Source organism: Phodopus roborovskii, unplaced genomic scaffold (genome assembly GCF_943737965.1).
Source record: "Phodopus roborovskii unplaced genomic scaffold, PHOROB, whole genome shotgun sequence".
NCBI lineage: Eukaryota > Metazoa > Chordata > Mammalia > Rodentia > Cricetidae > Phodopus > Phodopus roborovskii.
In genome coordinates, this window is record NW_026126424.1 from 6,481,976 (window position 1) to 6,507,666 (window position 25,691).

The window sequence follows — 25,691 nt, forward strand, 5'->3', positions numbered from 1 at the left end:
ACATTGCCAAGCAACAAGGCAGTTTCTCATTGACATTGTGTGGTATATGTAATAACTCCCTGTCTTAGCCCATCTCTCCCTAGCTGATCACCTTCCTTTTTTCTAATTCCTCTTTCCACTTATCTGTCCATATTTTAAAAGCTCCAACCAATTTAGATAAGATGTAAAAGAGAACATTTTGAGCGTTCTTACTTCTGGTGGAGTTTTGTTGGCAAAGTCAAAAGCATGCACACCTTCAGTAGTTCATAAATGATCCTGGAAATGATCAAGGTAATGGAAAACCACTGCTTTATAATTTGTGTTTTAGTGAAACTTTAATTATATATAACATATAAACAGTAATTAGAAATAACATTTTAATTAAAATTATCATTCATTAGTCTATAGATACCTAGACTATCTTCAATAACTACCTCTTATAATAGAGCAGCAATGAACATGGCTTTGCAAGTGTCTATGAGGTAAGTTATAGAGTACTTTGAGTATTTTCCCAAGAGTGGTATAGGTGAATCTTGAGGTCCATTGATTTAGCTTTTGGTAGAACCTCCACACTAATTTCCAAGGTGGCTATACCAGTTTGCCCTCCCACTAGCATTGATTAAATTCAGTAAGTGCTATCATTTACTTTATTGGTTTTGGCTTTTTTGACTGGGTAAGATGAAATCTCAAAATAGTTTTTATTTGTATTTCCCTGGTGACTAAGGATGTTGAACAGTTCTTTCCATGCTTTTCAGCCGTTTGTGCTTCATGGTTAGAGAACTCTCACTTGGTGTAGTTCAGTATACCATTTTAAATTGGATTGTATGTTTTCTTGATGGTCAGCTTTTTGTTTTTGGGGTTTTGTTTTTTGTTTGTTTTTTTTTTGTTTTAGTTTTTTGTGTATTTTAGATAGTAAACCTCTGTGAGGTGTAAATTATAAAGAAGATCCCCCTCACTTTCTCTAGGCTGCTTTCCTGATCAAATGATGGTGTACTTTGCTGTGCTAAAGCTTTTGAACTTCATGTGATCCAGTTTATTGATTGCTAGTCCTTATGCCTGTGCTCCTGGGGTCCTGTTCAGAAAGTCTTTCCCTGTGCCAATAAATTCAAGCCTGTTCTTTACATTTTTTCTGTCAGATTTAGGGTGAACTCAGACAGTGACAGCACACACAGGTTCTGCACAGGCTCAAACCACATAAAATCCCAGCACTGACAAGGAAGAATGGACACCAAGTCCCACCTATAATCAAGAACTTACTTGCAAATAATACCTACTTGGAAAGAGAAAATCAGTTTTCTTGAATGGGTATACCTCAATCACACTTCAGGACTGCCTCCATGCCTAGAAATAGTTGGCTAATTTAAAACAGTCATGTTTTTGTTTTGTTTTTTGGGGTTTCTTTGTATGAATTTTTATTTTGTTTTGGTATTTTTATGTCTTGTCTGTTTGTTTTGACTTTGTTTTTGTTTGAGACATAAGGACATGAAATTGGGTGGACAGGGAAATTCGGAGGAGCTGAGCAGGGGAACAAATATGGTCAAAGTATATTGTCTAAAACTTTTAAAAATAAAAACAAATTAATTTTAATATTATCTAATTAAATTGAAAACACCAAGGGAGTAACCAAAAAGATACTGCATTTAGGAAAACATACATGCACTAAATTCTAGCACTTCAAGACAGAGATTAATCTCAATTCAATAACAGTATGTTGCTTCAACACCCTACTTTCTTCAACAAACAGGTGATTTAAACAAAAACTGAGAAACGGGTTAGAGGGCATACTACATCAAATGGACCTAACATATTTCTACTGAGTATTAAACTTCATAACTAATTAATATACATTCTACTAGCAGCCCTTGAAATCTCCTCTAAAACATACCATAATTTAGATCATAAAATAATCTTAGAAAATATAAGAAAATTGAAATAATTCAGTGTATTCTCTCTGACCACAATGCAATAAAGCAAAATCAAGAGCAAAAGGTTCTCATGACCCCATATCAGATATCTTGGTATCAGACATTAGGATTCCTAACAGTAGAAAAATTACATTTATGAAGTAGCAATAAGAGAGTGTTATGGTTGGGGTCACCACATGAAGCACTGTCTTATGGGTTGCTGCATTAGGAAGGTGGAGAACCACTGAAGTATTTGCACAAACTCACAGGGTTAACCAATACAGAATAGTGGATAGGATAAAGATAGACTCAAGAAAGAAGTAGTTTTATTTTTCACAACATAAAGGAGTATTTGTGATTTTTTTTTTCTTGAAATGTGATCGTAAATCAAATTGTAAGGAGCTGGAGAGATAGCTCAGTGGTTGAGATTGAGACCCACTCTCAGAGAGAACCCACATGATACCCAGCTGGAACTTCAGCTTCAGGGAATCCTCTTCTGGCCTTCAAGGACACTTACACACACATTCTGTATACTCACACAGACACATGGATATACAAGTCATTAAAGACCAATTCTCTTACAGGAAAATTTTAAAATATAATAAACCATATATGCAATTTAGTTCTTTTAAAAAGTTGTATGTCTCATCTTTCTATGAAGGAGGCTTTTTTTGAATAAGATTTTGAAAATATTCATAGTTTTACTTTTTAAGATAATTTTCAGAATGTAGGGAATGCTTCAAGCGTTTAAAAACTTAATTACATTTGGTAAATTTCTGATGACTGTTTTATTTTTCTTATAGTTATTTCAGTTTAGTTTTAAGTAAATTGGGCATGTCTATGACATTTGTATTTTTTTATGTAGTAATTGATGTGATCTATAATTTGGATCTGTTTTTTGTTGTGGTTATAAAGATGCTGTTTATAACAGTTGAGACATCATTACCATTAGAAACAAGGAAGGTAAAGATAGAAGAATTCATTCTCTGCTAGACTATATGTGGCTTCCTTTTCCTTTTGATGGAATGCCCCAGACATCTACATTCATTTTTCAAAGTAATAATGACATTTTGATGTAAATGATATAGTTCACCCCACTAGATTTGCTTAGAAATAAATCTAAATGCTTTTCAAATTAGAATCTCATGGAACACATAATGTGACTTAGCCAACTTGTAATGGCAATAAAGGAAGGTCTTAAGCAGCAGTTATATGCTATTCATCCCACAGAAATTTCAACAGAGCCAAAAAAGTTTTATGTTAGCTTTATTTGCATACTGTATACATAATCTCTACTTACATTGATAACACAAACATCTTTCAGATGATTGGGTCCTCAGTGTTGTACATCCAATATTTGAGTAATTTGTTATCACTTTAAGAAGGCAGTATTAGGCACTACTGGTTACTACCAGTTGAGGCTTTACACAGCTGTGTACTTAGCATTTAATCATGCAAAGAATTTCTAATGAGAAACTCAGACTGGACAAAGCACACCCAGTGAATCTAATACAATGCCATTTTTGTTTGAGAAACATAAATAAATACTCTTCATACATTGGTGGTTTCATTAATAGGTATTTGTGCTTGCTATGTCAAGAAGACAGACGTTAACAGAATGTCTTAACCTGCTACTAATAATTTCTCACTTTAAACCTTTCATAGAAATTCAGGTTTCTCTTTAAAGCAAAACCAATCTTAGTCATATTTCTCTTTAAAACAAAACTAATCAGAACAAAACTAGTATTAGTCATATTTCTACCTGTATTTGACCTTCGTGTTTAATATTTTAATTTTCCTCTCAACAGCTTCCTCCCTTACATGCATGTAAACTATCTCCTGATCTCCTCTCCTCTCCTTTCTGTCACTCCTACCCAGAGCCATGTAGCAAAATAATCCATCCCACTGCAGCAGCAACCTCTCTCAAGTAATTTTACAGTGTCTAAGGCTTCCAACTACTACACTGTCCCTTTCACCAAAAGACCCTATTTCAAACACTTGAATGCAGTAAGTTGTAGCAAAAGGAATGGCAACTGAATTCATTTATTGCAATATGGTAAGCACTGAGAACAACTGAATGTATTACCTTTCCAGGGGTAGTAAATATTTTATGGTGAAATTTGAGTTGGAATGACAGTAAGGTGTTAAGTCAGAACAATCGATACCAGCAGAATCATTAGGCTGACTAGCAAAAGACAGAAAATAGTGGTTTAGGACAACTGGATGAAATACTCTGGATGTCCATGATGCCAGTATATCTGGCTGATTACAGATGAGATTATCCTGCAGTGACTGGAGTTTACTCGAAGATGTAAATTCTCAGTTTAAACAGTACATATTTGAGTCACTGCAGGTAGCCACAGCACTTGTGACCAATGGATATAACTCTCCCTTTTAGGCTTGAGAAGCAAATAAGCATGCTATACAGAAAAGTTAATGTGTGCAGGAAAGGCTGCTGTTGGTTTTTCTCTGACATTTGGCCTTTGTAGAATAGCTGTTCTTCATTAATCGATACTGCCTGACCTGTGTAAGAGGGCGTGCCTGAGCTTCAGATCCAGGAGTTTGAGCCTCAGGTCTGCCGCCAAGAAATGCTTTAATTTTCATGAGGCTAGAAAGTTCACATGGCCTTACTAGACCAAGTGCTCTTCATTATTTAAAAAAAAAGTGCTGATTTTGTCAATATTAGAAACATTAATTGTAAACCCATTGTAATATTTGTATTTACAAACTGTGGAGAATTATTACAATAATAACATGGCAATTGGTATTATTATTTAAATATATATTATGTTTTTAAATAACATTTAGTGGAGAGTAATCTAGAGTTTAAGTATGTTCCTCATACTAAGCCCAAATAACAAGCCTTTTAGGAGTCTTATTTGAATTAAAACTAAGAAATAGAAAGTAAACCTAAATAATATTTGAAAGGCTGGAATAAATGCTATAATTTCCAAGAACTAAAATTGGTATCTCACAATAACTATCTTTAAACCTTTTTCCACAAACTTTTCTGTAATTGTTTATCTTCTAAATATCTCACTTATTGGACTCCCAAACCCATTAAAGATTAAAACAACTATATAGTAAAAGGAGACATGTTGAAGGTGGTAAAAAGGGACAACTTCTTTTCAGTTTAACTGTCTGTCAGAGGAGAGAGACTCCTCTGCAATAACAAAACAATCTACATGGTTCAAAAAGGGTAAAGGGTCTTGGGCCCTTATTATCATAGGCCCAATGGAAAGCATTAACCACAGTGGCACAACTCACCATTATGTCCTTAATCTTGGAACTCTGGGCATTCAAGGAAGGGAGCACAGCACACCTTCTGTAGGGGCTTCTTCAATAATAGATGGAGTAGTGAATTGTTTGTGTGGCAAAATATCTGACAAAAACTACTTCTAGAAGTCACAGCTTGTTGTGGCTCATAGTTTGGGAATAGAATCTGTCGTGGTGGGAATGGCCTGGTAACAGGAGTTTGAGGCATCTGGCCACATTGATTCTGCTGTCAGGAAGAAGAGAGCGGAATGCTTGTACTCAGCTTAATTTCTCCATTACTTTACAGTCTGAAACCTCAGCTCATGCAATGGTGCCATTCCCCGTTTAGAGTTGGATCTTCCAGCCCAAATAACCTAATGTAAAAACCCGTACACAGACCTTGTCGAGAGGCTTATTTCTATTTTATGATTCTAAATCCCATCAGATTGACAAGCAAGATTAATCATCATGTAGGCTTCCTGGAAACTGAAGGTGCCCGATTATGGCAGTCCACACCGGCTTCATAAGTAGGTGATGATATCCAGACTCATTCATCAACATAGGTCCAGGGTATTTACTCTTCAAACTGAAAAGTTTGTGTGAAACTAGCCTTTAGAGTTATAGGCTAACATGTATACACTTATACATTTTTTCCCTAGATGAATATTATATATTTTAACGTTCTAATGGATTTCCTTAGGTCACCTGTGTCATAGAGTGTGTGTATAATACTTATTTTAAACAGCCTCCAGGTATACTTTTGATTATGGTAAGTAAACCAGAAAATAACACTCAGAAGATTTGAAACATTTGTGTATTCAATAACATAAGATTTAGTGAAACAGAGTTAGTTTTGTTCTAAAGAAGCTTAAGCCTGATGAGGAGGGCAAACATTACTAATCGTATTAACTGAAATTTGGAAGCTCTGTGACATGTTAATCATGAACAACTGGGAATAGACAGGGATCATAATGAGCTTTTTCTGTGAGAGTCCCAGGATGTTCATTGTAGTACTTATGTCCTTGGCTTCTGGAGCTGAACAGTAGGCATGCAGAGTAGGTTACAAAGGCTCATCAGGTGATGTGGATAGAATACTTACATGTTTGAATGGAGGGAGTTGTAACAATAACAACAAAAATCCAGCCTGTGCAGGTTTTAGGGACAGTGCTAGATCCTCTCTGCCTCATTCCTTCTTTTTCTTTTTCCATCATTTCTATAGTAATTAACTGACATCACCATGTACAAGGCTCTGTCTTTTAAAATCTCTCTCCCATGACACAGAGCAAGGGACTTTACCTTTTATTGCTATGGCTGACATTGTAGTTCATTTTAATCTTTGTTATGCTGAGCAGTTGCTATTTTATTAGAAAGTGCATCTTTCTCAGTAGCTCTTGGTTGAATATTAAAAAAGGTGTCATTTGTTTTTGTTGTTTGTTTTTTGTTTTGTTTAGATTTTTTTTTTTGCTCAGTTTCATGGCTTCAATAGTTCCCATCCATTCTCAGTCTATTATTATCCTCACAAAATGTCTTACTATAGATTTTCTAGCTTGCAATCCATGCTTACTGAGGAGTTCCCAGGTTTATGCCGAAGGTACTCTTCCTGAGCTTTTGACTTAGGTACTTTTTTTTCTTTGTTTTGTTTTCTACTCTTTTAATGTTTCTTTTCTCCAATAGCATCAGATTAAAGAAAAATTCTCTGTATGAACTGATGTTCCTTGGTGCTCAAGTGTGGATAGACTGATGCAGATCAACATGAACTTTAATGCTTTCACTATTACTAGTTGCACATCATTGTGAACTTATTTAACTTTCTTGAACTATAACTCCTTTCATCTCTGAAGTAAGAAGAAAAATTCTGTTGTAAGATAGAGAAGATGAGTTCTGCTGAATAGATGGCTTTATATTTACATGGGTTTAACATTATACTAGTGCATTTTCCACGTTACTATTAAGATATCATAGGTTGAATTTTCAGATTATTTCATATTATTTATTATTATTAAATATTTACTTATTTATTTTACATTCCAACTGAATCTTTACTTTCCTCCTTTCCTCCTCCTGACCCTCCCCATAATCCATTCCTCCTCCTTTTCTCTTTGAAAAAAGGGCAGGCCTCCCATGAATATCAACAAAACATGGCATAGCAAATTATTAAAGCCTAGCAAGACAACCTAGAATAAGGAGTAGGGTCCCAAAAGCCAGCAAAAGAGTCAGAGACAGCCTCTGCTCCCAGAGTTAGGAGCTCCACAAGAAGATAAAGCTTCACAACCATCTTTATTTGTTTGAGGGTCTAAATCAGTCCCATGTAGGCTCAGTGATTGTTGGTTTAGTCTCTGTGAGCTCTTATGAGCCCAGGTTAGGTGATTCTGTGCTTGTTCTTATGATGTCTTTGACCCCTCTGGCTCCTACAATCATTTCTTCTCCCTCTTCAGAGTTTTTCTGAGTCTGACTAATGTTTGGTTGTGGGTGTCTATCTGTTTCCATCAGTTGCTGGATGGAGCCTCTCTGATGACCGTTGGACTAGGGCACTGTTCTATGAGTATAGCAGAATATCATTAGGTGTCATAATACTAACATTTTTTTTCCTCCAGTCATGTTTGGTTCTATCCAAGGTCTCTGGGACCTCCAGCCTCTGGATCCTGACATGCCAGTTTGTGTCAGGGGTGGGTTCATTCTTTTGGCATGGGTCTCAGATTGATGATTCCTAGAAGAGAAAAAATTCCCAATGGTCCTGATTCCATAATATTTCTTGGGGGTAGTAACCTTTTATAATTACTGACTCAAGTGTAACCTAGCTACAGCCAAAGTAAATCCAATATTTTTTAAATGTTAAAAACATACAAATTTACTCCAGGGTTATATGTTGTCAAATTTTCTTTAACTTGAATATTTATCTCAGGTAATATCACCAAAAGGATAGGCATCTTACATCCTGAAAACACATCTGGGATTGTTGTGACATTGTAAGCATTGCTCTCCACAGCAATTCCCTTCAAGAGTTCTGGTAAATCTTAGAATATTGTTGAGAGAACCTGGCACACAAAATTTTAATTTAATATAGGGTAGTACTTAAGGTGAATTGTTTTGTAATGAATTTTGTTAGTCGATAATCATGGTGAAAAAAGAACCGCACAAGCCCTCCTTTAGGACAGTACAGCTTTTTAAATGTTACTCCACAACACAGTGTGGCTATAGTTTATTTTTTGTCTACCTGTGGTACATACTGTCTCTCCTGTCTTAGTTCAGGATTAACTATTTCTATAACCAAAGCCATACTTTCACTTTGATTGTATAAATCATAGACTCCAATTCTCAGGAGTAATGAAAAAGATATTTTATAATTTAAAATATTAAACTAACAAACATATACTATTTTAAAAACAGAAAAAAATAATGTCTAGCACCTTCCTATTGCAGTGGATGTCAGATAGAATTTTATTCTTAGACCACGTGACTGACTAGTGTTGCAGTAGTGTTAAGGCCTGTGGCACAGGGCTGGGGAGATTACTCAGCATGGTAGGCACAGGACTTGGGAGATACTCAGCATGATAGACACAGGGCTGGGGAGATTACTCAGCATGAAAGGCAATGGTCTCCAGGCATTACATCTGAGTTCCATATCTGCACTCACATGATAGATGTTGTAAACCGACTTTTTAACATTGCTCTCTGACCTCTACACAAGCACACAGCCTGTTCAAATCCAAACACACAATAATGAGTTTTTAGGGTTTTTTGTTTGTTTGTTTGTTTGTTTTGGTTTTTGGTTTTTGTTTTTGCTTTGTTTTGTTTTTGAAGACTGGGAGATGTTTTGGTGAGCCATAAATTGGGAGAAGAACCACTATGGTAGACTAGAAACTAATGTATTAACTTACTGGGGTGAACTCTGAAAAGAACAAAGACGAACTATACTACATTTTTTTAGAATCTGAAACACGCAAATTTGAAATTTGATGCAGATATTAGATTAAATTTGTTCACTGCTTGACTTAAGCCTCCATTGTATTTTGACTGAATGATTCATGTTATAATTTCTTGTTTACCTGTGCACTGAAAAAATAACACAAGTCAGACTTATAAAGTAAAATTTAAAAGTTGTAAGACGAATTTTAGTAGTATTTAAGTATATGCAAATTCATATTAAATGGAAGAAAGAAGCATTAATTGAAGGGAGCGGCGGGGCTCCTTATTCTTGTTGCATAGTACAAGTGGGGAGATGGCTTAGTTGTTAAAGTCTGTGCTACACAAGCATGAGGATGCTTAGTTAAAAGCCATCCACAGCAGTGTGTATCGACAACCCTAGTTCTGGGAGGCAGAGACAGCAGAAACCAATGTAGGCAACAGGGGAGCTTCATTTTGATGAGTTATCCTGTTTCAAAAATAAAAGATGAACTGAGAAAGACACGTGGCATTGACCCTGGCCTCCACATATCCCTTGTTCATATGGGATCACACACACACAAACACAAAACATAACAGCATTTCTCTTAACACAAGAGTAAAACAATATTTTAAACAATTAATTGCACTCTTTTTTTCTTTGATTTATCCCTTAATAGGAGCCTTGAAAATAATAAGTGCCTTTTGAAATAGTTTCTTTATCCTATACCAACCGAAAGTCAAGCAGTAGACTTACAAACTAAATAGTCTTGACAGAACAGATGAGCAAATTGAAGTTCTACCTATTGAAACAATCAGTGCTGAGTTTACTCAGCTGTCTATGCAGGGTAGGTGATTCAACAACATGCAGGTGCCCAGTCAGGTGAAAGTAAAGGGAGCAAATAATATCTACAGATCAAAAGCATGATTTAAAGATCCTTAGTACAATAACCTCATACTGAAAAGAAAGCATCAGTAAAGTTTTGCGGCCTGTTATAATCATATATAAATCTTGCTATAAGGTAGATAATAGCTACTGATTTAAGTGCCTAATGTCTTTGGGGTTATTTCAATGATATTTTGTTTCATATGTTTGGTTACAATATGATGTTAGAAACTGCCAAGGCAGGACTCTGTTGGTAACAGTCATAGTTTTTCTGATTTGTTTATATTAAATAATGACAATGATATTTGTATACAAAATGATGACAATCTGCATGTTATTCTATGCCAATGAACTGCATGGTCAAAAAAGACAGAAATCAATGATTAAAATACAATTTGGAATCTAATAGTTATTCATATATAGCCAGTGATAGACCACATGAATCGCTTGAATTGTACTTGGAGCAATAGGTAGGAATATCCTTGAAAAACAGCATTAAATCCTGCAATATCAAGAAGCTGTCTGTGAGTTCTCTCCCTTCATTTTGGTGCCAATAAGAGGGAGCTTATGAGGATTAGAGAAAGATGTTATACCACACGTGAGACTAATAATATTGAGGGGCTTTTGGGTAATGTTATTTTAGAGTAAGGTTCTGTTTCATAAACACCAGTATCTCCTTATGTCTTGTTGAGCTGTGTTCACATACCTAGTATCTGCTCAGTAAATGCCTGTTAGATGAATGAATGCATTTGTAATTTTTTGTCAGTTTCTCTGGTAAATGTTTGCTAAGTTCCGATGAGCTAGAGCTTTGAAGGGTTTGAGGGACACAGGAGATAATAATACATTTCCTCCAAAGAATTATCTGTAAGAGAAATGAATGTAAGCACAATGAATGCAGAGATATTGTTTTTGTCATATTTAATATGCATCATCATCATAATAAATATTGCATGAGATTCACAATGGATCTCTGTAAGGATTGGCTTAGAAACGCCTCTGGCAGATGTATTTAAATTTTCCTGTTTTGCAAATTTTGTAGGTAAGGACCTAGAGTAACATTCATGTGGCCCATGGTTCCTTTGCAGTGTATTTTGATAATTTCTATTGCTATGCTTTAAGCTTTCTTTGCTACGTTTGAAAAACCAAACAAACATGCAATATAATCCTTGAAGAGAGCTTTCCAATACCTGGACTCTGACACATACCCATAACCCTGGCTCTCAGGCGGCAGAGGCAGGAAGGCATGAATCTAAGGCTAGTATGACAACAAATTAAATTTAAGGCCATTTCGTACTCAATAATAAGACATTGTCAAAATATTAAAAAAAAATAAAGAAAATAAATAATCCTATGACGCTTATCAGTGACATAGAACAAAACTGCCTTTTAGTGAGAAAAATTTTATTTATTTTTACTGATAGAGTAGAGATGAAAAAAAAAAAGTACGAGAAATTTACCAGGGAAAGGGTACTCCTCATTTAATTGCACTGAATGAATATACACATCATGTGTGTTGCACAAAACAAAGCAACACTTCAGCTCCAATTACTTGTGTGTTTAAAAAGTGCACTGCATAGAAGAACTAATGATTTTTTGGCACAACAGCACCCAGAAAATAGTTGCTGCTTTAATGAGGAAAACCATTTCCTAGAAGTAGTGTTTATCACTTAGGGTTCCATGGAGAGTTAAACCTTACAGGAAATGATATGAGTGACTCTTTTTGTTTTTAGTTTTGAGAGTTTTTTTTTTTTTTAATTTTTGTTTTGTTTTTTGGCTGTAAAAGTGGCAGGGAGCTAGCACCATCTTAGCTGCTTTCAAGAAAGCCCAGTTCAGTAAGTCAGATATTCTGGATCAGCATTAGCCTTAATTCTTCCCCAAAATGTGGAGTGAGAAAATATCTATATCAAGATTCCCATTAAGGCTTGCCTTCCATCATGCCCATAACATGGGAAATGCCCCGAAAGATTTTTTTGTTTTTGTTTTTTTGTTTCAAGTACATTTAAGCAAACATTAAGCAAAACACAGAAAACAGGTAGCTTCCTGTTATCCAGTTGTTGGGGAAGTTTATAGGCCAACTTCTTGTCACAACAGTCACCTGGAAATGCAGGTCTGCCACCATTGTGCACATGCATTGCAAAGCATCCAGAGTTTGAGATCCAGCAGAATTCCTTGCAGTGTAGGAGCTTGACTATTGATTTTAAGGAAATGAAACATCTTCCTGTCCATAGGATTTATTCTGTCTCTTCATTCTAAGAATACACACTTAGAAACAGATGTCAGTGATCATCTTTTTTATAATCATGTTGGCACTTGTAGAGATTTCATAAAATGCATCAATTTTAATACATGAGAGTCTTAGGGGAGTGTCATCTGATATATCAAATTTCTATCAACTGTTCCTTCCCAAAGACCTTTAGTAATAGCTTCTGGATTTATTTTTATTTCTTTTTTATGCTTGTGTTTGTGTGAGAGAGTTATTATTTAACTAACAATTGAATGATAATAGTGTTTAATGAACATTTTAATATACCATTCCAAGCAGACGGATAAATTGGCTTGTTTAAGCCTCATAGTTTCTCTATCTTCTGTATCAGGCAAGAACTGCTATGGCTTCATTTTGCAGATAAGGAACATTAGGCTCAAGGAGTTCAAGTAACTTTCACAAAGTGATGGTAGAAGGCGAGACTTAAGACTCACACTGTAGAGTCTTAGCCCTTACTCTCCCTTCACTCTTATACTCTCTCATCACTCTTCTTATTGTATTGATTTGCCCACTTGCCTTGCCTTCCTCCAGACCTTCCAATATACCTCTCTTTGTTCTCTTTCACATTCATGTCCTCTTTTAATTTTAATTGTTAATTATATACGTGTGTGTGCGTGTGTGTGTGTGTGTGTGTGTGTGTGTGTGTGTGTGTGTGTGTTCCTAAGTACATGAATACAGCCTGCTCAATTTTTATAATATTGCTTATCTGCATATGTTTTCTGGACTGATAATTTGTTGTTGAATACCCTGCTCCCTGGGTAAGACTGTTCCTACCACATTCCTTTGTTCCTGTATGCCAATCCACTGACCACAGAGAACATTTTATGACTCTTAACAGATTGTCTCATGTATAAGTTAGTGAAGACTTTTTTAATTTTTAAATTTTATTTTATGTCTTAGACTTTTGCCTGTGTTCATGCACGTGTGCCAAAAGTCCATGGAGGTCAGGAGAGGGCATCGGGTATCCTGGAATAGGAAATAGCATATACATGCTAGAAACCAAACTTGTGTACTATACAGGAGCAACAAATGATCTAAACTGCTGAACCATCTCAGTGGATTCCCTTAATAGCAGTTAGTGGGTAACACTTAAACAAAATAAAACAAAACAGAACAAGACACCATCTAGGGTGGTTTCCTCACTTGTGGAAGAATCTGTAGCTTCAACAACTTAATGCTACCTTTTTTTTTTTTTAGGCCCTTTGTTGACCCCCTCTGATTTTCCTTGTTGAATTCCTTTATTCTTTATTACTTAGGATGAAAAGCCATTACTACTTATTTGAAGCTAGTTGGAGGAGATCAAAGTGATAAAGTAACATTTATATGCAAGGAAGATGATGTATGCCTTTCCTTTGATGAGGAAGTAGTATTTAAATGGTTTGCACATATTATTATATAGCAACAGTCTATATAAACAGTCTGTTCTTCATCCTCTTTCTCACTCTCCCCTTCTCATGTAAGTCAGATCCAGAGTTCATCTGATTGCTATTCGGACTTCTGCAGCAGTTTAAGGGAAAGACATTAGTTTTTTGATATTGCCATTGTGGCACAAAAGTGAATTTTACTTAATAAAATTTAGTTCAATTTTTTTTTCACAATCTTAAGAAAATACTTAGAAGGAACAAATTTTTAAACTCTAGTAGCAGTGCAGAAAGTAAAAAAATAACTTTGGACTAAAGCAAGAAGAAAACAAAACAACAGCAATAAAATGTCAGAGCAAAAAATTGAAAATATAACCAGTAAATAAAAAGAGATAATAAATGTATCAGTATGAATGTATCAGTATGAAAGGGGCTTACTCACTGCAGTGCTGTTTGGGAGTTCCTTCTGTATAACATTGCTTTCTCGACAACTTTGCCAGTAGGTAGGGAATGTGCCTCTGAGAAATACACATGAATTTCTTCTCACTGTATGGATTTCAAAGGCTTATGATTGGTTCAGTTTTTCTAAGTTTATTGTAGTGAGGAACATTAAATAGCCCAGCCTGGTGTGGCAGTACAAGAAAGTGAGTAGGGAGTTGGCTCCATCCTCTCTACTTTCCCTAGAGGTCTGCTTTTATCTGCAGGATCTCAATAGCCTTGATTATCCCTCCATTGGAAAACTCACTTTTACTTTTGCTCATTAGAATGAACATTAACTAGCCATGTTAATGCTAATTAAGTTAGCTTGAGCTTTCTAGAAAACATGGTCTTTCTGGGTTGTAGTATTTCCAGCAACAAGTTGGACTGCTAAGGAAGTAGAAGAAATGAATATTGCTGGGCAACTACCTTCCTTTCTTCCATAGTGACACATACCTTTGTATTTTATGTAAAATAAAACTTATTTTGTATAATGTTATTTAAATGACTATTCTCAGAATGGCCTTTGAGTAACATGTGTCCCATGGGACACATTGTTTTTCTCTCCACTTTGAAAACTGATTTAGATGCAGTTATTTAAATTCAGTGACCAGTGATTTATTCCATGAGTAATGGTTTAAAATTGTGAACTATTCATTTAAAGTGGTGGTGTTTTGGACCAGTGGCTTTTTAAACCACACAGTTGGTATGCAGTGATTTTCCCAAGATGAGTTTATAGCAGAGGTTCTGCCCTAAGGATCTCAGGTGTTAGCATCATTGATTCCCTCTGCCCAGGGGGCCAAAGGATCTGTACTGACTAGCTGTGTGGTTACACTTACTGCCTTTGGAATTGTGTTATGCCTAAGTGACCTATAATGTCACCTGCATGGTGTCATCTGGGGCCATTATAATCTACATGGAATTTTTCAACATCCAAATACTTCTTTTGTGTGAGGTATATTTTAAAAGTTAATATTATTGAAACATCACTACATCTGGCAAATATATTGATACCATTTTTTACATTTAAATATGTGTTCTTAACTGTTAATGAAAAGCTTATCTAATATTGTGATTGCACTTTCTAGTTCTATTACAGTTGCTATCCTGGTGGTATTTTCTAATTCTGTTGGTAGATTTTTAAATCTGTTTTGAGGATTATTCAGTTTTCAGAAATGTAAGGTAAGGGATCCAGTTGTATGAACTGATTACGCATTCTCTATAAAGTGCTTTTTAAAGATCATGCACATTTCTTTTTTTGGTCTAGCAAGGCATTTCCCACAAATATGTGTATTTTATTTCTGTTCTATAGCTCTTTCTATTATTACCCATTGCACATACTTTGCATTTACTATGTAGCTATTTTTTTTAAGTCTTCCGCCATCCCTTCTATTTTAGCATTATATCTTTTCCAGTCTAAAATTGACCTCTCTCAAACTTCCTAACTTTGCTCATCATGGGGAAGGCTCATTCCCATTTATTCCTTCCTTGTGGACAATGATTATGACAGAATGTGATGAGACATTGACATCTCTACCCTTATACCTTTTTATTATAGGTATTGATTTAGAGGGGCATGACACACATACACACATTCTTTTTCTTCTAATTTTTCCATCCCAGTGGAATTTTTTTCTGAAATAAGATATCATGAAATTATCAAACATTTTGTTCTAAATAGACTTTGAAAATTTTGATTGAACCTAAATTGTCTTGATTATGAATGTTTAAAGTGTTCTTCTAGAATGTTGCTAAAGCTATTTTTCTCTCATCATCTTTCTCTGTTATCAATGTAAAAGTTTTACAATGCCATTTAATTTCATAGAAAATTTCAAGATCAGAAATAATGAGAGATGTGCAGATAACACAGATAGATATAAAAGATCTTATTCTTCTATTGAAATGCTCCAGTAGGGAGTCCTTGAGTTTGTGGCAAATATACCTTAGTTCCACAGGTTCTCTCAGATGTTCCCCGTTAAGAAAGGAATTTGCTCAAAGAAGCAATGAGTGCATTGATCTCTGGTGCCCAGAAAAGACAGCAGAGAGAACATAAACTTGATGTTCAGAGATTCATCCTCAACTGTCTATTGTATTATTAGTTAATTTAATTAATACCTTAATGTTGGCATACAACATAACTTTTTCTAAATTACCAGCAACAGCATTAGTGTTTGGGGAAAATGCACATTGATTTCTGAAAAAAAATTACAAATAGATCTTTAAAATATAGTGTTATGCATAAATTCACAAAATTAATGAACTCTGTCTTTAAAATACTAGAGAAAATATGAGGTATAAGACACATCTTGGATGAGTGTTTAATTGATTGGATATGAATTATAGAAGTTTTATTATTCTTGATGCCTTGAAATTCAAAGAAAATATAGTCTACTAAGGAATACAATGCATGTAAATAACATAAGCAGTTCATGTACAGTGCATGTAGCAAAGAAGAAAAGTGAATACATGATTAAATTTGGCAATATCACATAAGGACTGATAATAGGAAACATGTAAGCTGACTTTGAACAACTTGTTCAATTTGGATAGATGCAAATACTGTCATGGGTAGAGAAGTTGTAAGCAAAGTGCCTGTTGGCAAGGATGGAATACACTGAGAGAGTGAACTACAGTTAGAATAAGGAGTAAAGAATATGTGAGTCTCGTAAAAAGAGTTTGGTAATGAACCTTCTGCTTCTATTGTGTGGAACAATTTGAGTAGTATTGTTATTTGCACTTCTTTGAATTTCTGGTAGAATTTTGCACTGAAGCCATCTGGCCTTGGGCTTTTTTTGGTTGCGAGACTTTTGATGACTATTTGTTTCTATTTCATTAAGGGTTATAGGTCTATTTAAGTTGCTTATCTTTTCTTGATTTAATTTTGGTAAGTGATAGTAATCTAGAAATTTGTCCATTTCCTTGGAATTTTCAAATTTTGTAGAGTACAGGTTTTCAAAGTATGACCTGAAAATTGTCTGGATTTCCTCAGTGTCCATTGTTATGTCTCCCTTTTTGTTGCTGATTTTGTTAATTTGCATGTTCTCCTTCTGATTTTTTTTTAATTAGTTTGGATAAAAGTTTGTTTATCTTGTTGATTTTCTTGAAAAACCAACTTTTAGTTGCATTGATTTTTTTTTTTTTATTGTTTTCCCTGGTTTCTACTTTATTGATTTCAGCCCTCAAATTGATTATTTCCTGGTGTCTACTCCTGGTGAGACAAATTGAAACAAACAAACATAAAAAGATAAGTTGGATACATTAATGTTAATAACAATAGTGGTTTTGCAAATAGGGGGTAACTTATGTAAGTAACTTTTCAGTTAATAAAAATGAGATGATTAAAAATAGGAAAAAAAGGATATGTGAGTCTTGAATGAACCATCTACATTTTGAGTTCTCATGAAGTTCAAAGAAGGCATTAATATTGAGAACATGAACATTGGGCAAGGATTAGCGGCTGAGTGAAACTGTTAAGTATACTGGTTTAGATTGGGAAGTGAACTTTCATGAGAGGGCTCAGGAACTAGCATATCATTTGGACTGCTCCAATATAATTTGTCACATATACATCTCTATCTTCCCTACAGTATTAACAGAATGATTTGGTTTTAGACTATTCAAAGAGCAGATTAATTCACATTTGAGTGCTATAGAACTAGCTGTGCAGTAATACTGTGGTTGGATGGTTTTGCCAGTCATTCCGTAAGGTACCCAGCATTGCTGGTTGGGGTTATAGTGATGTTGGAAACTGGAATTAATTTTGAATATATATATATATATATTTATTACTGAATCCAGACAGAATTCTTTTCTTAACCCAATTGTTTTTTAATCTTCCCAAAAGAGGGAGATTTGCTGCTTTCCTAATGTAAGGTTATACATGGGAGATTATACAGCCTAACAGGCTGTTACTGTAGTTCTGCATGTTTCTGCCCAAGACACAAATGCTGTCCCTGAGATGATCAGCTACTCATCCTGAGATAACCTTCTGAGTCTCTAACTTTATTATATAAGAACACTTAGTATCCAAATGAGAAGTGAGAGGAGAGTGACTATATTACATAGTCACTCATGCAAAAAAAAAAAAAAAAAAAAAAAAAAAAAAAAGGTAGAGCAAAGACTTCTCCCCACTTCATACATGGTTTACCTGAGGCACAAACACTGGAGCTAATGGAAATATCCTTGCAGTTGTGGATACTTGGCCTCTGTCTAGCAAAAGAGGCATTATTTCCAAAAGCATCTGAAAACAACTGACTTTTGTCATCATCAACCTGGGAAGATGTATTTGAGTGATTTACCTCAGAGATTGTTTGTTAGACTAGCTTTAAACAAATTCTCCCTTTTCTGTTTTTCTCTATACAAACAAAATGCCAGTATCAGAATATTAAGAAAAGAATTAAAGAATTTCTAATATTTATGATTAAGTTCTTATGCTTCCAATGCCTTTTATTTTAACTATTTAATTCAATTAACTCTAAATTGTTTCTAATAGGCTCTGGAAATTTTTAGCCTACAGTCTGGAATTGTAAGCGAATTAATTCTGTGGCTGTGCCACTTTGGAATCAGGGAAAATTAAGATAGAATCCCCATATATTCAATATAAATATACTTTCTAAAATTTAAAATTCATTATTTTCAGGTAATCCATTTGTTTAGAATGCAAGCAATACAGCAAAGACAGTGTTAATTCACTGTTAGTAAAGGCCAGTAAGCTGAGCTGGACTTTGAACACCCAGGCAGGAAACTATATCTTGCTCTTTTATATTGCTGGTGTGTAGTCCCTGGCATATAAAGGTGGCCAATAAAAGTTTGTTTAACTGTGATTGCGTCATTGATGAAATGAATATACCTGGAGATCAAATAAAGGCACCATAACCTTCTCCTTTGGACTATAAGTAGTATGCCTGTCCTGGGTTTTTTTTTTTTTTTTTTTCCCAGCATCCTTTTGCAATATACTCTGAGAGGACATTAAGGAGTATGTATTTCAGGCTGCACAGCTGTACTCTTTTCTCACTCAGGAATTAAACGGTGCCTCTCCTATGTCTAGTCTCTTCCCTCTAGTGCACATAGTCACTGCAAATCAGTTTCCAGAACTCTTGCCTTCTGACATCTCTTGAACTTTTGCTTGCTTCTATAATGTAAAAAAAAAAAAAAAATAACGTATCATTTTGAGAGACTTTTACCTATTCTGTTTAGCTTCCTTTTTTGTTTAGTATTTGCTCTTTCGGTTATCCTGTGGGTACTTAGCACAGCACCCCAGCACCTTGCTCTGCTCATATCCTTGGGATGTCCAGAATGCTTGTCTGCAGTTTGTTGAAGGTCTGAAGAACCTTGAAAATTTAACTCTCTTCAAAGGGTTTCAAATTTTGCTTACTTCTAATTGTAACTGTGCTGGTAAAAATTAAAAGCCTGATGGAAAGGAAAAAAGATACTTTAGCATCTCGGTGAGAATGGATGTGTCTTTCAGTGTTCTTTCATTCTCTCGGATGTTCAGAATGTGAGGCTCAGCCCTCACCTTGACACTGATGTCTCTATTACATCTTTTGGGTTAGTTGTTGCTTAAACTCACAGATGAACCTAGAAAGGATTTGAATTTTCTAGAAGACTTGATGACTTGATTTGCTACTCCATGAGAACATTGAACATCCCCTTTATATATGAAAACTATCTTTGTCTTAAGGAATTTAAAATATGCTAACAGTATAAAGAAATATTTTGTTTTAGAAGGACTGTCTTATCTTTTCTAGGGGTGCATGTCTTTTCATCCCACAATTTATATATTCCTTATTAGAAATCTTGGCTAGGAAAAAGAACAGGCTTTATTTTTTTTGGCTACAAAGTAGTTTTTAAATATTTGATCCCATTTAATCACAACATCCTGTGATATATTGCCTGCAGTTGTGGAGGTGAGGAAGCCAGGCTTCCAGTGAATTGATTTACATCCACACGGCATGTTAGGAAATTGGATTTGGAAGAAAATCTCCTAAGCATGAAAACAGTGTTCTGATACATGTTCATTTTGAGTAGTAACTTTTATATATTCATTTTTTTCTTTGTGTGTGTGTGTGTGTGTGTGTGTGTGTGTGTGTGTGCCCGCCCATGTGCGCACACATGCCTGCGTGTGCTCTATATACTGGTGTGTAGAGGTCAGAGATTGACATCCATTGCCTTTTGTTTTTTGAGACAGGGAGTCTTTACTGAGTTTAGAGCTCACCATCTTGGTCAGGCTGACTGCTGGCCCCATGAGGTTTCAGGATCTGCATGGCACATTTGACTTTTGCATGGGCACTGAGACAGAATTTAGCAAGCATTTTCTCACATGCTCTCTACCTAGCTCTAACTTTTATATTTCAGTTGATTTTTTTTTTTTTTGTTTAGTAAGTGTTGTTTAACTATTTTGTCAATACTCAAAGATCATGTGATGCCTGGAGCTGTTTTTAAAAGATCTTGTATCAAAATATTTCTCTTCTCTTTGCTGAATTTTACAAGATAAATATTTCAATTATTTACAGCCCACCTGACCTAAGCAGAACATTCTTTATATCAGACATGGTAAAATGCAGAAAAAAGCCCTATTGATGTCAGTGTTGGGAACAACAAAAGTGGCCTCAGCACCCTCCCCCTTGTCTTCTATCGCCATCTTTGTGTAGGCCTGGCTCACAGTCCAGGCATTCTTTCCCTCAGAATGCATGGGGCTGACAAAGGACACAGTGTTACTACTTTCTTGCCTGTGCTGCCCCTCTCTCAAGGCTCCCAGTATTGGGTGGAGAAAGGGGTGTGCGTTTGGATCACAGGAGGTTACCAGAAGGTAAACCTAGAGCTAGCCACTGCAACCCAGTCGGTTCCCAGGCATCAGGCATGAAATTCCTTTCTAAGACTAGAAGCTCCTGATAGCCCCCAAATGAAAGCCTCCATGAGGAATGGAGGAAGAACTATACCACTTAATCTTCTGTTTGGAAGCAGTTATCTGAGGGTTTCCATGATCTTAAATTTAATAGGAGGCTTCTGTTTAATTTTGTATGGAGAACTGAACACTATTTATTGATGATTCCTGAAAGGCTGGAGAGCTAGTTAGAGTTTTATATTGATCCTGATTGCTCATCGTCTTTCATGTAGAACTGTTATCTGAAAATACTGAAATGGTTAAACTTTTGGATCATTACTGTATTCTTTAATTTCTATTCCACCCAGTCTTCTGTGTCAGAGCCCAGCTACTGTACTCCTCCAAGCAGAATAGCACAGGGCAGAGTATGTGGGCTACTCAGAAGACAGCATACACAACCACCTGCTTTCTGCTTCCTGTACCAAGTCAAGTCATTTGGTATATAACTGACCCAGAGAAAGTAATCTGTCATCTAGAAAACAAATCACTATCAAGTCATATTGTGCTGTTAAAGGAGGCAGACATTTTAACATATAGAATAGGGTTATGATAAATGTAAAACATATGTATTTTCCTTATTACATTAACTTTACTGCAAAAGGCAGTATTGTAAGAGAACAATATAATTACTTTTAAGTCTTTTCAAAATACTCATACAAAAGAGAGAGAAGAGAGAGAGCACACACATCTGGCAATTAAATTGTTTAGAAATGAAGTTATTTATCCATATATAGTGGGGTAACATCTGACATCTTGTTACTGTGTTCATGTAGAACACTCGATTCACTGCTTTCCTTTACATTTAGATGATTGGAGAGTTATTCCCCTGGAGTTTGGATTCTCCTGAATTTTGAGAAATGAGTATCAACCCTGAACATAATTGTGCTTGAACCCAGACATCTGCTCTGTGCCTGCCATGCCACCTGGTGGTGCATAGTACAATGCTGTGTTTACATCTCAATATAAAGGAATGGATATGATTTCTAAATTTACATTTTGGATGAAATGAAATAGGTGTTATCTGTATGTGTGCATAAATACCTGCAATATACACAAGAAGTAGTGTTGTTAGTGGAAGTTTTGAGTTTAAAAAGTAGTTAAAATATATAAAATGTAAAAATAAACTAATTACGAAATAGACTATAAGGAGAGAAATCAAACCAGATAAATAGCTAAATTATATTACAAAGTAACAATAAATAAATTTCAGAATTATCGGAGATGACAGATAAGTGGAACATAGTAGAATTTAGAGAGAAACTGAGATAACAACACTTTGAATCATTGAGGAGATGAAATATTCAGTATGTAGTACTGAGAAACCTGACTCATGGGACGATTAAAAGAAGTGATGGTGATAGGCACGGTGGTGCACATAGGAGGCCAAAGGATGATGATTACTTAAGGATAGTCAGGGCTACATGACTGTATCAGAGTGTCAGAAGCTGCAGAGCAAGATCGTGTCTCAAAGCAAATGAAAGGGTGGTGATAGAACTCAGCCTCATTATTATAGATGCATTGAAATGGAATTCTGTTGTTAAGTTCTGGGTGCATGGAAAGTTAATACACTAATGAGCTCATACTGCTGAATCGCTGAAAGAAAATACCATTTGAATAATAATCTTAGAGTGGGAAAAGATGCTGATAAACCCTGAAACTTCTTAAGAGATTATATCCTTTCTGAGAAAAGAAGTTGACAAAAAAATTGTAAAACTTTAATACTTAGTAAGGGAACATTAAAATCAGTTCTATAAACATTTAAAGTTAAATGGATAAAATTGTGGTATCTTAGCATTTAGTAGAGTTTTTGTACATGATATGAGAACATTTTGAGTTTGTGTTCCTCTGAAGTAAGGTGAAGCATTTTCCCAGAACAATTGTGCAATTTAGCATTGGGGGGACGTTCCACAAGACATTTATGTATATTCCTAGTGTGTGTGTGTGTGTGTGTGTGTGTGTATGTGTGCGTGCGTGCTTATCCTTTATTATGTAATTGCGTTGTAAATTGCGTCTAGCTTAATTATTATTTTGTTGCTTCCATTCTCTGTAGTCTGTTTGGTCTTTGTGAGATCACCTGTTTCTGTTGTGACTTCTGGTGTCTCTGACCCAGGAAGACACTTCTGAAATATGACAAAAGCATTTGTGTGTGTTTGTGTGTGTACAGATAAACCACCTATTGAATTCAATTTAGCATGTTTTATCTTTGTATAATTCATGCTGTGTGGAAATGTAGGACCTCTTTTAAATGATTGTTTGTGTGATACATGTGTGCCTGAGTGTCACTATGTGTGCATGTATGTGGGCAGGTACACATGCATGTGTGTGCATACATGTGGAGATCAGTGTCAGACATCTGGTGTTTTCTTCTCTCCTGCCTCACCTTGTTTTTGAGGCAGGGTCTCTTGATGACTTGGTTAGAAAGGCAGTCAGCACAGCCCGGGTCAGGTCCATCTGTGTACCACTGGGATTGTAGACATGCACTGCTATGCCCAGCTATAGATCTGAACTTAGGTCTTTGTGTTTGAACAGCAGGAAGTTTACCAGTTGACATTTCCCAGCCTCTTATTTTATTTTCTAAAATTTTAACTTTGTTTTAACTTCTCATAATTACCTTGTAATATGTACTGATAATACATTAAATTCAATTTTTTATAAAAATTGTCATCCTATCATTAATATTTGCAATTGAGGCATATTATTACTATTATTACTCTGTCTTTATTAATATTTTCAATTTGTCTTTTATTAAAGTTATCATGTAAGTTTATGTTTATTAAAGCTTTTTTTCCAAGTATGTTTTGTACGTTTGAGTTTAGTTTCTTTTATATCTATTGATGCTGTTGGTGTTGTAAATGAATGAACTTTTTGTCTTTTTTTTTTTATTGTTATTTTCTTGGAGGGAGGTAGGAAGTTTCAAGTACTTTTATATTTTATAATATTAAATTTTTCAGTAAGAGTTTTTTAATATTGCATGTTTATTTTGAAATTAATTTTATTAAAGAACTTCTAGAAAATTATTTGACTATATCATTCATGAGTTCTTAAATTCTGGAAGATAGTCAGTGTATACATAAAAGAGATGGCATATAGGGCTTCCCAGCCCATTGAAGATGGAGACATAATTTTCATGAAATTCAAAGTCTTTACTCTGGACTTGCAGCCTTAACATCGCTGTAACCTCTAGCTAAGATGAGTCCGTACTTTCTGTGTGTATTTCTAACCAAATGCAAAACTCAGTCCCTTCATCTTTCGCTTTGTACATCTACTAGATAAATACTCTGTGCACTTGTAAAGATTAGAAAGGAGGAGATCATCAAGTAGAAGCCAGGTGTCCACTAATTCCCCATCTATACTCTGGACATTCCCCTCATCTATTTTACCTCCAACCCAGTGTGAATATCAACTTGAAACCACACTGACCTCTTAAACCAAGAGAAGTATTACCTACTGAATATACTGACTACTTTTCCTGTAGGTAACCATGATAATGAAAACTTTTTCTACTTCCTTGTCTGTTAGTGAAAACTAAACAAATTTATTCTTACCATGGTTAATAATTGTGGTAGTAAAAGGGAGAGAAAAAAATTGGATATGTAGGTTTCATTTTAAATCAAGCAGAATAAAATCTGGAGTAATCTTTATCACCTGAAATTTATAAAACTCCAGGACCTTCCAATTCTATGTGATGGAAGAATTCAATGGCATCATTACTGTAAGGCCATCCGCATCTGGATTAACCTTTTGCAAATAGCATCGATCCTAGAATTTAATCGTAGGTCGTGAATTACCTCAAGGCAAGGCATAGGGAGAAGGGGCCATGTTTCATGCATTCTCCATGTAGCATTTTTTACTTGTGTTAGGTATATATGCCTTAGGGCTGTGCATAAAACTTAAATTGTGAATAGATTTTTTTTTCTCCGTCTTACTTAGAAAATACAGATATCAAGCTCAAATTTTCAGGGAACTAAGACTTGGTAAATGTAGCAACAAATAAAATAGTAATTTTGGTCCTAAGTTGAGATAGTCTGTGTTTCTTTTACACACGCATAAATCAAGTTACTTAAGAAATAATGTTTAAGATATGTGTCTACCCAATATGCATAGTGTTTTCTTCATTGGCTACAGGATTGTACCATCATCACTCTCTCTTGCAGAGTTTGATTCTCTAAATCATTTGGGATATGAGCTGTAGTCTTTCCCTTCCACCTCTAGGAATGAAATGTCATAAACCCCCTTTATACAGTATCATTAAATAAAGACAAAAACTGTGTAGGTCACATATTCCCTTCCTATAGCAAGCTGAGCCATGGTACCAGTGTGACATGATTCTTACCATGTAGTGATCTTTGGATATGCTCTAGAAAGTGCTATGAAGCTGTAAAAAACACATTGACACAGGGCAATGATCCACTGATACTGAGCACAAATGCAGGGTGTGCAATGGAATTGGCAGCCAACTCTGCACCAAAAACACTGCTATAAAACTAAGTCACACCTTTGTTCTTATGACTGCCTATAGCATGCCAGTCATTAGACAGCAGGACTGTCCTTCAGGGAGTTTTGTTGTTGGTGTTGTTTGTTTGTTTTGGGTTTTATTTTGTTTTGGTTTGGTTTTTAGTTTTTTGAGACGGGTTCTCTGTGGCTTTGGAGAATGTCCTGAAACTAGCTCTGTAGACCAGGCTGGCCTCAAACTCACAGAGATGTTCCTGCCTCTGCCTCCTGAGTGCTGGGATTAAGGGCGTGTGCCACCAATGCCCAGCTTCAGGGAGACTTATGTGTCCCTCGATGCACTGGACCTGTT

The 25,691-nt window shown here is 35.4% G+C and overlaps 1 protein-coding gene across 1 annotated transcript in view; it reads left to right on the forward strand.

The window, feature by feature from the left end:
* Ugt8 (UDP glycosyltransferase 8) overlaps positions 1-25,691 on the forward strand; it is a 68,075-nt gene that overhangs the window by 33,273 nt on the left and 9,111 nt on the right. The gene's annotated exons all lie outside the window — the stretch shown is intronic.